This window comes from Falco cherrug, chromosome 3, assembly GCF_023634085.1.
Source record: "Falco cherrug isolate bFalChe1 chromosome 3, bFalChe1.pri, whole genome shotgun sequence".
In the NCBI taxonomy this organism is placed as follows: domain Eukaryota; kingdom Metazoa; phylum Chordata; class Aves; order Falconiformes; family Falconidae; genus Falco; species Falco cherrug.
The window spans coordinates 120,868,351-120,879,875 of NC_073699.1; positions in this window are offsets into that span (position 1 = coordinate 120,868,351).

An 11,525-nucleotide genomic window follows, 5' to 3' on the forward strand; every position below is an offset into this window, starting at 1 on the left:
GAGAGCCGGATGAAGACAACACAAACTAGGAGCAAGAGATGCTGAGAACAATCACGTGCTGTGTGGTCCATCATGGGTGCAATTTCCTGCGGAACATGGCATACAAGTCCTCCAGAATATTCCTCACCAGTTTTATTCACTGCAGAACGAGAGGTGCAGCAGGCAGGGAGGTGGTTGCGACCCCAGATGGGAATCTGCCTGGCAGCCTTTTGCCATCTCTTCCCCTTAACTCTTGAAATGGTGTGAGGAGCAACGAGGAAAACACGTCATGAGAAGGGAACAGGACTCGGGGTCCAGCCTGCCACCAACTCCCCTCTGGGCAGACAAATACATTTCCTCGGCCGTCTGGAAGCTGATCCAGAGATGCTGGCTGCACCTGAGGTTGAGCCCGTTCCTCAAGGAACCAAGGTTCGAGGCTGACTCAAAGATTTCATTATCAAAACGCTGCCAGCAACAAGCACCTTCTGCCTTGCTGTACAGGGTCTATTGCACCAGGCACATGTAAATCACAGGCACGACATACCTTGCTAGATCAGATGGAGATGACAATGCCAAAGCAATGACAGTGGTCTAGAAAGACCTGCAGCAAGATGGCACAACAACCCCTCTGGCTTCCCCCACTTCCTGTAGGGGAGCAGGTCAGGCAGGAGCCCTGTCCCTGCCCCTCCACACCATGGCAAGGACAGACCCCCTGCACACCCACCCAGCGCCTGAGCACTGGGCAGGCCGTTTGGACACAACCACCCTGGGGCCCACGAGCCTGTGAGGCAGCAAAACAGGATTTGCTGAAAGATAAAGTCTTCTCCTGCCGGCATTGAGCTCTGCTCAGCACCTGCGCCTTTGGCAGGGATCCGGAGTGCCCAGGCATCCAGGAGGATGATGCTTTGGGCACGGAGAAAACGTGCCTTCAGGCTGAACCGCTCCCACTGCAGATGTGTAGTATTTACCAAGTTGTTTATATAACAAAAATCCTCAAAATGGACAATATTTTGTGTCTGTATTTCTAAAATCAATGCTTCAATACCCCAGTTTGAAATGGCAACATATGAAATCCTTTTGCTGGCAAATTCAATATTTTCTTTAATATACAGATTTAATTTCCTATATACTTAAAACAAATAAAACATTGTTTCTCAATGTCTCACTAATCCAAGCGAAAAAAAAAAAATAAATCGGGTTCTTGCCCAGCACTTTGAGAACACAGAACAGCAACTGATTTACTGACCCTGACCTTGGCAGGGCTATAAACTCCCCATCTGGTTAAGTCAGGCTATGGCTTGGGGCAGACCCACGTTGAATTTGGTGGTTCATCAGTCTCTGGCAGCAAAAAACCCTATCATTTTAATTCTAAAGAACTCCTATAGATAGACCTGATGGTCCCATAAATGCATATAAAATTCAGACAAAATAGAAATGTTTCATTTTGATAATTTATAAAAGGCCTTTTTTCTCTTTGGAGACAAATTTATAACTATTATTTATAAAACAAACAGAGAGGTAATTCTCTCCTCAATCCCCTCAGCTCAGTCAAAATGTGGGAGATGTCAGCTTGAACAACTTTCCTGCTTGCTTTAGCACAGGGGTCTGGAGCCAGGACAGCTGTCTCTGGAGGACGTGGTGCCCAAGGAGGGCGGGGTGCGCTGGGCAGCCGTGCCCCCCACTCCCCCACTGGGCACTCACCTAGCAGAGGGGGCACCAGAAGCCTAAATCATTTTTAATTGCTTTTTGTGCAAGTGGGAGGAACAGAGGATGGAGGAGGGCAGAGCACCCTCCTGAGAGCCCTGGGGTCCCCAGTCTGAAGCAGGGGATGTACAGCAGCGCAGGCAGAACCCCCCATCCCAGCTGTGCTGCCACCGTGCTGCAGTGGCACCTCTTGCCCTGTTGAACGCAAGCCTTCACGTGGAAATTTCCTTTGCTTTTGTTGTAAATGGGTTACTCAAAGCCTCTGCTGGGGTATTATTTTGGAGCAAGTGCTCTGTTCTGCTTCAGCTCCAGCTCCCACCATCCAGCCGGGATCACAGCACGCGGCAGAGCTTTTGCCAGGCTGGCCGTGCCCCGTGCCGGGTCCTCCGCTCCTCAGCTGCTGAACATTCACTGAACGGACCACTTGGTCCATCGCTTGCATTGAGGAGGTATTGTCACCGTGTGAGGCACAGACCCAAGTGCACACAGTGGGGGATCCTGCTGCAGCCCCCAGGGCAGACGATTTGTCCTAGGGCGACAGCCCAGGGCTGCTCAGGGACGCTCAGCCATCCCAGCCCGGGGCTGCTCAGGGATGCGCAGCCATCCCAGCATGGCCCCTTCCTCAGTGTTACCCGGTCCTGGCTCCTGGCCGTGAGGCAGGAAGAGCTCAGACCCCAGCTGGGTTTGTGGGAATATTGTGATTTTAGAGTAGGCAGTGAAAGGTGTGAGAGGAACAAGGACGTGTACTGAAAGCCTCCAAGGTTTCCATCTGTGTTGGTCATCTCCAAGTGAAAGCCAATCCCAAATCTTTGTGGATTGTTTCTTCTTCGAATATTAGAGGAGGAGGAGGCCAGGAATTACATTTGCAGTCTTGCCAGGTCTCTAGAGTTAGATCTCAGTTACAGACACATATTTTGACCTAAGATGTTAAAAGTTCTTCCCTGAAATCAGATCATGCTCAGGTGAGGCACAGATGGAGGAAGAGATGTTGTCGAGGGTGGTGATGATGCGATTAGGCAGTGCAAGTCTGATCATAGAAGCCAAAGGGGTGAATGAATCTTGAGCACCTTGTAAGCCAGCATCTCTGCATTTTTACCTGCTTGGCTTTGCAGCCTTGCTGTTCTCATTGCAAAGTTAATTTTTTAATTCGGTCTCTGAAATATGGACACAAGGCACGTAGGTCCCAAGGAAAGATTCAGCATGTGAAGGTGAGAATTTGTAAAGGTGTCCACAAAAAACCTGCCGCGGGAGATGTTCCAGTAACTGTGCCCCCACATTTCTCTTGGCAAGTGCTCCTTGGAAATCCTACCATTGAAGTTACTTGTGACTTGCAAGGTGACTTATTAAGGGCGTCAGCAAAGTCCTTACACAGCCTTGGGGGAAAGCACGAGCAGAAATTCACTTCCTCACACCTGGAAATCCCTCCAGTGTTCAGCAAACCTGCAGTTCAGCAGGACTGGATTTTATGTTGTTTTTGGGAGGGGCAGCCTGGGGGCACCTCTACACGATGGAAGCTTGTAGCTCTCTCTTTAATTGGAGGTGAATTTAATTTCAGTAATGAGCCTGGCACATTCCAGTTCCTGATTAGATTTGCACAGTGATTAACCCAGCAGATATTCACTTGGCAAACTGCCCAGTCCATTCCAGTTGCAGTGGACTGAAACCACTTCTGCTGCTACTCTCACACTGGGAAGCAAGGTCACCTGAAGGTCATTGTGGCAAGGGAGAAGTAGCAGTGCTCAAACATTTGCTGATTTTCTAAAATTCTGCTCGAGAAGGGCCTGCCCAGCTCTCCTGTTGGGTCCCACCTAGACTGAGAAGGTCCTGTGGTCCACAGTGTGCAACTTCTGGTGCTCCAGGAGACAGCAGCAGCTCCTTGGAGGAGTTTCCCAAAGAGATGGTTGGGTTTCCCCAAGCCTCCGGGAGATGAACACCTCTCAGAAAGTGCTGCAAAGCTCTTCCATCTCCGTGTCCGTAAGATGTACAAGAAGCTTCCTGTTGCCTTCCTGGCTCAGGTAACTGTGCCCGTGCCTAGAAGAGATGGAGCTGTGGGTACCTCCAGGTAGGATCCTACTTCTGCACAGAGCTGAGCTGCTGGCTGCAGAGGAGAGCTGCTCAGGCAAATAGGGTGAGCTGCGCCAGCAAGTTTTGCATGCAAAGAATCCCATCCCCAGGGATGTCGGGAAAGTGTCCTTCACCTGCACGAAACCATAAGCTACTCTAAGATGTAAAATTCACCTGTTAGTTGATCTGAGCTACCCAGTGGTTCCCCAGAGGTTCAGCTCAGTCCCACTTCACCTGGGGAGGTGGGGCTATGTCATAGTGCAAACTGAGAAGCACACAAAACGTCAAAGGACTTTTTCTATAGTAATTCCACTTACCAGTTACTGGATGTCTCCATTACAATTATTACTGGGTCAGAGAGTGAAAATGACCATAAACACACTCTCAAATCCATTGCAAAAATCCATAGTTGGCTTGGGAGAGACACAGGATGATGACTGCTCACTCCAGCCTCCCTCAATGGCTTATCATTTTCTTATGCTCACAAAAGACATTTTGTTCCTCCCTTCAGGGACTGTCCAAGAGGGAAATAAGACAGGATCAAGAGATTAGCATGTGTGGTTCACGTTTGTAATTTGGCACTGATGGGATATTATAATATGGCCCAGATGCCTGGGAAGATGTTTAATGTAAGCCAGAGTGATTGACATCTCTCCATACAGGATCTGAAAACTGTCAGATCTCAGGTTATTGAGTGTCCCACTTACTGACAAATATATACGCCAGCTAAGTAGGGCACAGATCTCCAGATCACCCTGCCTGAGCTCAGATCATTCTCCTGGAGCTGCTTTTGCAGGAGCTGTCAGATGCTGATGGCATCAGCAGAGAACACTGGCGATTCCCAAAACCAGTAATGGCCCCAAACCCCCACCTTCCCGTTGTGCAGGCGAGGTGTACTTTGGAAACAGGCACCACAGCAAGCAAACTGTAGGAACTCCCATTAATCCATGACCTTGGGCTGCAGGAACGGCACGAGGACTTTGCCTCTTAGGAGGATTATTTGGTGCACCAGCCAAGCTCCTTGGGAAGGGGCAGTGGGGGCGACAGCAGGCGCAGGTCACGCCAGGCTGCTTCCGTCTCCCCTGGCCATCAGGCATGGCATGCTAGCTGAGGTTTCTTTCATTTGAGGTTGCCATTGCAGTTGATCGCCTGTGATTTCTACCAGGGTGAGCTGCTCCGGGTGACTCAGGAGAGTGGCCGTGTGTGGAGGTGGCACAGCCGGGGGATGGGGGGGCTGTAGTATCCACTGACCCATGAATGCCAGGGCCAGGGGGTGCTGGGAAGGAACAGAGAGACCACAGCCATACTGGGAGCTTCTCTGGTATGCCAAGGCTGCGGTGCTTTAGGAATATTTCTGCACCAGCAAAATATTCTGCACCTTGGCATAGAAACATCGATGTTAGCATTAACTTGCTTTTCCCAGAGTGTCCTATTTTGCCCTAGAAATAGCCCTGCATTATGAAGTCCAAACTCTGTGAATTAGATGGCCACAGGGATGCTTTTACCTGCACCAGCAAAGCTTTTCCTGGCCCATCTGAGCACCTGTATAGCAGGAGCAGTGAACTCAAACAGCTCCTGTGGGAAACCTCTGTTCCCTTTGTATCCAATGAGATATCTGGGAAAGAGATGTCAAAACAGATTTGAGAGCCACGTCGTGAGACTGAGCTCAGACATGATAAATTTGCCAGTGGTTAGTTGCTTTAACAGATATTTCTGGGTTGAATTTGCCTTGCTGCAGCTCCCATTCATTGGATCCTGTTACGTATTTTACCACTAGATTAATGAATCAGCAGAAATCAATTTGCCATTTATCCACCTACATTTGTTATGAGATGTATATTTCTCATTTCTTTATTAAAATTATTTGGTTGAGCAGTTGTAACACCACTGTAAGACAGCTTTCCTGGGCCTTGGATCACTCTAGAAAACCTTAATTGGACACTTTCCATTCGAAGCCAGTGCCTGGTAAGACTTCCATTGAGATCGTCAGAGTCAAAAATAGCTGATATTCCCCTTCTTGGGAAGCTACCGTTGTGGTGGTCTCTCCCATTTGAGCTCTCCGCCAACTGCTGCCAGAAAACTGTGGTCCCACAGGACCCAGCTCCGATCTCTCCTTCAGCCACCGAAGCAAAAGCCCCTTCCCCAGTCCTCATCCAAACCACTTTGCTTGGTGCAGGGCAGTGCCGGGATACCTGTGCGCTACATTAGTCCTCAGTTCATCCTCAGGTCGGGCTCTCCTGTTCCTTCTTCACACCTTCCAGCTGCAGGACCCATGCTGGATCTTCTCTGCATGCTGGAGATCCTCGTGTCATCGCTAATTGCTCCTTGTGATTGTTGGAGTAAGGCGCCATGGCAGTGCCGATACTGAGCAGCTCCAGTGGAATTGCGGCTCCTGGGGGAGAAGCCAGGGGGAGTCAATGCTGGTCTCGTGCAGGCTTAAAGGGTCAAACCTACGGCACTAATATGTGGCAGTTCTGGCTTTACTTTGGGTTCTTGAAAGACCGCAGAGGACTGTGGAGCCCAGCTCCCACGGATACCTGGTCACTGTTTGCCTTTGATCTGCTTTGGAAAGCCAACCTGCATGAGTTAAAAACCCATGGTGGTAGAAGGCAAAGATCCTTTCATGCTTCTCCTTATTGCCTTGAAGGAAGAAGAAAATGAGTGTGAAAATGACCTCTTTCATCTGGAAGAGGCTGGAATCAGCACAGCAGAGCCCCAATGATGCCCTGACGCTGCACACAAGACCTCCAGTGCGTGGGTGGGAGCGCGCAGTGCTGTGGCCACCCTGGAGCCAGTGCCGTGCCATGGAGACCGGGTTGCGCTCCTGAAGTGGGAGAAGCACGTCAAGAAGCATTGTAGTCAAGGCATGCTCTTAAGTGGAAGACAAGACTTAAGCAGCATTTTTGCAGCAAGTCCCCGGGGTTCATAAGAAACACAATAGCGTGTCCTTTGGATTCAGTTTGGTGGGCTCAGGCAGCATTAACTGGGAATGGCATCTTGGGGATAAAGAACAGGTGTCAGCCCAGACTCAGGGTCTCACGCCGAGCAAGGATTATTTTATTATAATTAATTTTATTATTTCTTATTATTGTTAATTACTGGCTGAAGCTCAGTGGTTTAGGGAACCTATAGTAATGCCTCCATCAGTGTGCCAGACGATCCTGCGTACTTGGAAAGACCTTGTCAGATCTCATCAGGTTCTGCAGATGGCTGGATACATACCAACCAGAGGTGAGCAGAAATATTACAGAGAAATCCTGCAGAAAAATCCCCGTGAAACATTTTGTTTGCATTCGTGGCCTCTTTTATTCATGAATATTTGGTAGAAAAACACTTCCTTCCAAATAAACCCTTGTGAAAAACAAACATGTCCTAATTACTCGTGCAAATATTCTCATCTGCATATTTATGCAAATATATTTGCCCACTCCATTCACCACCACACTCTGGTCTCGGGCGCCCAGCCAGCTGCCTACCCAGCGAAGCCGGCACCTGTCCCAGACACATGCAGCCGGCGTCCCCAGAACGTTGCAGGAGATGGTGCAAGGGCCCAGGCAGACACCCGCTGCCTGTCCCTCAGCCCTAAGTGGGTCACCGGGCTGTAGAAGTTCAAGAATATTTGAAGAACAAAAGTTCCTCGCAAAACTAGCAGATTCTTGGCTCTTGTGCTAAAAACGTGCTCTGCTCCATGCTCCATCAGCCATGGAGGCTGGGGGCCTCCAGTGATAAAGGGAGAAGGCAGGTGGAAAAATGTCAGAGGTTAGCAGAGTTCAGAAAGATTCGGGGCAGTTCAGACCTTTTCCGAGCGTGAGTAAAGGTGCACTAGCGAGGGCCCCGCACCCAGCCCCCACCCTGCCATCAGCCCCTGCTCTCGCCCAGGGCCTGACCCCCATCCTGCCATTTCGCCAGATGTGGTGGGCCAGGGCTCTGGATCAAATAGTGGTCCTGCCTCCCAGGTGAGGCAGAAGTTGAGCTCTAATTTTAATGTGCTAAAGATTTCTTTTTCTGCACACCAGGTGACCTAACATATATTAAAAAGTGGCACACGACCTGTCTGTGTGAACATAACCACTTTGTATGAACAGAAACCAAAAAGACATTAAGAAGAAATCCAAACAGAAGGCACTAGCCTGGTTTCCTGTGCCTGTCTTCAGTTATGCTCAAGTCATCTTTGAAAACCTATTTAGATTTCTTTAATTTTTCATTTTGAGATTATGGGTGTGTTTGTCTAAACATCTGTGGTAGCTGGTTAACAGGATCAGGCCAGCATTAGACTAGTCCAGACACAAGAAGATAATCTTTTGCAGCCAAGCAGTAGCAATAACATTAATGCATAAATGCATAAATCCTCCTGTTCAACCCCATTTATCACCCAGACACGCCACCCCCCAAGCCCTGCAGTTGCACGGTCAGTCTGGGCTTTCTCTCTGCTGAAAACACAGCGTCACCACAGCGATAGCCGCAGAAAGCTTAGGGTCTCATGTAAGGAAATTGTTAAAGCTACTTAATTCCTGTATCACCGAGGAAATGCAGGAGTTAGACACGTCATTCTCTTTGTCCCACTGGCTTCAACAGAGAGCAAGACTTTGCCATGTGCAGTTATGTTCATGGTGGTTAATGATGAGCATTTGCTAATAATAATCAATAAAATGGTGCAAGCGTGGACTGGTCTCTCAGCTGCCACTGCAATGTCCTGGGTGCTGCATAGGCAGTGCAAGTAGCTGCCTCTGCCCTGGCTGGAGGTGGTTTTGGTCATGGAATGATTCAGCATTCCTGATTCAAAACTGTCCATGGTGCCACAGGGACACACGATCCCTGGGAGACAGGATCAGCCAGAGCCCAGATCCTCCCAGGGGATGGAGGCTGCTGTCCGAGGACACCATGAGCAACAGCATCAGAAGGTTGCAGGGGGTGGGTCCCAGATGAAGCCACCATCCGCTGTCAAATGCACCCATTTACAGCGCTACATTAAATGTCCTGGGAGACTGGGCGCGCAACAAGATGGATTTGTGGCCAAATCTCATGCTTGAGAGAATCATGGGTTGAATGTAAAACCAACCATAAAAGGTTGACAGAGGCCTTTGGAAGTTATCTAGTCCAACCTTCTGCTCCAAGCAGGGCTGGCGTCAAAGCTGGAGCAGGTTGCTCAAGGTCTTGTCTAGTCAAGTTTTGAAAACCTCCAAGGATGGACACTCCACCACCGCTTGGCTCAGCCACCCTTGCGGAGAAGAATTATTCTCCCCTTACGCCTACATGGGGTTTCCCCCGCTGCGGTCTGGGCCTGTTGCCTGCTGTTCTTTCATTTTGGTGGCTCCCACACTTTTCATCAGTATCATTCTTACACTGGAGGAGCCTGACATGGTCACAATACTCCAGATATGGTCTCACAAGTGCTGGAGAGGAGAATAATCTTCCCTTGCCTCGCTGGCTACACTTTTGTTCATACAGCCCAGTCTCTGGTTGGCTTCAACACAGCCCAGGCACACGGCTTCCCATGTTCAGCTTGTTGGCCACAATCCCCAGACCCTCCTCTGCAGAGCTGCTCCCCAGTCACTCAGCCCCCAGCCTGAACCCATGCAAGACGTCACTCAGCTCCAGGAGTTCATATTTCTTACTGAACTTCATGTGGCTAATCCCACCAGCTTGCCCATGTCCCCCTGATCAGCAGCCCAAGGGTATCAGCTGCTCCTTCGCGGCGTGGTGCCACCCAGGCAATGGTGACGTGGAGCAGAACTCGCCTCCTCCTGCAGCCAGGGAAGATGTTCTGCACAAGCTCCTCTCAGGTGCTGAGTTACCATCTCTAACTCTTTTGTCCTACAGTCTGTTGGCTGGTGGTTCAATTGGTGTTTTGCATGAATAATAGGCATTTTGCAAATTTTGAAGTACTTGCTATAACTTCTGGGTGAATTGCACTGGACAACAGAAGGAAATGGACAATTAACTGTTGCAGTAATTTAAAGTGTTAATGAATGTCTGTTTGATCTGTAACCTGTGCTGGAGGAGTACTGTGGGGTGCTCTTTCAGATACTAACTTTCATGAAATATACAAGAATTTCATGTTTTGGACCTCAATTTCTTTACATAATGTGATCGATGTTAGCCTGTTACTGTATGAAGACAGACAAGGGGCAGAGGTAGAATGCTACTGCGTGATATCACCTCCTTGGGTCATTTGGGTTATAATTTTTAAAATATGAACATGAACTTGGCAAAAATAAGAGAAATCCACAATTTGTGTCACTGAGCCTGTGTTTTCTTTCTCAAGGTTTCAGCTCAACATTTCACCCAGCTCAGGACCCAGGAGGTGTTGACTTCGCAGCCCTGGCAGCACGTGCAGCATCACACAAAGAACTGCCTCCAAGCTCCTGGGGGTCGGCGAGGTGCCATCTCAGCCTGCAGTCTGCTCAGCCTTGAAGTTACTAGTTTTGGCTTTAAAAGGAGGAAACGGGCTGGAGTGCTTTGATTTTTCTCCTCTAGACTGCAAATCACATTATGCACTAAGTCGCTTTTACAATACATCAGACTGGGGGTTATTTTCCAAATCCTATGATGAGAACAGCTTTAAAAAGCAAGCAAATGACGTCCCCAAAGATTGGCTGAGGATAAAGCATGCACAAGAATTCATTCACCACCCCCCAATGATAACACAGTGGTGATCAGAGCTCCCAATGAGGCAGCCGTGGGCAAACAGTGACTCTTTAATGACGAGCATAAATTTAATTTGATTGCTGGGAATAATTGAGTGTTACGGCCCTCCGCTCATTGCAGTGGATTTGAGCAAACATAATTGAAAAGGACATGTGTTTTTTCCTTAGCACTCCCTCTGCAGTTGCTGATTAACCTCCCAGCTGCAGCATTTGAGCCCGGTGCTGGCTCTCGGGGAGGACAGACACTGACCCAGTGCCGATGGAGCTCAGCCTCAGGGGCAGCCCATCAGGATGCGGGGGCAGAGCCCATGACGGGCGCGAAAGGGCACAGCAACCGCCGTGTGCTTTGGAGGGAGAAAAGGCCGTCAGTTCATGTCGAGCCTCACCCACCTGGCAGAGAAGGTGTGGATTTTACCTGTCAGCTCGGTGCATTATTTCGTGTGGAAGATTTTTATCAGAGGTGTCACTGACTGCTCCAGCCCCATGTCCTCCTGTGATGGGTTCTCGCTGACAGAGCACACGGTGTTTCTGAGTGCTGCTGCCAACCAGCAATGACTGCCCCCCCCATGGATCAATGTCCTCATGCAACCCAGGCATCCCGATGGATATGTGCAGCCTGTAGTAGGTTCTACAGAAAACTTACAGCCTGCTAGATGAAAGCCACAGGGACAAGAGATGGGGCTACCCATCAAGGATGTCAGGCTTGAACCCCACCAGTTTCTGCGCTGCTTTTCCCCAGTACTCTAAGATCCTTTGCCCTATCTAGACACTTCCTCCTCCTCCTCCTGATGTTCACATCCCAAAGCTGTTTCTGTTCATCTGATGGGTGGAATTCAGGCCTTCTACAGCAGGACAGTGCATGTTGCAATCTGTACAAACTTTGGGAGGAGCATTTCCAAAGCTACATGGGGGCCTGGTGCTTGCCTTGCACCTTCAAAGGTGACTCAGGTGCCTTGGAACGAAAAGCTGGGGAGCAGCCACGGCTAGCTGCAAAGGGCTGTGGCAAAGGCAGTGTCTTTAAATTGCACCTGTAGAAAGGAGGAGGAGGAATGTCAGCGAAGGTTGGAGAAATCCCACCAGGGAGACTGGGGATAAGTGAGGGAGGACCAGGATCCTCTGAAAGAGCTGGAA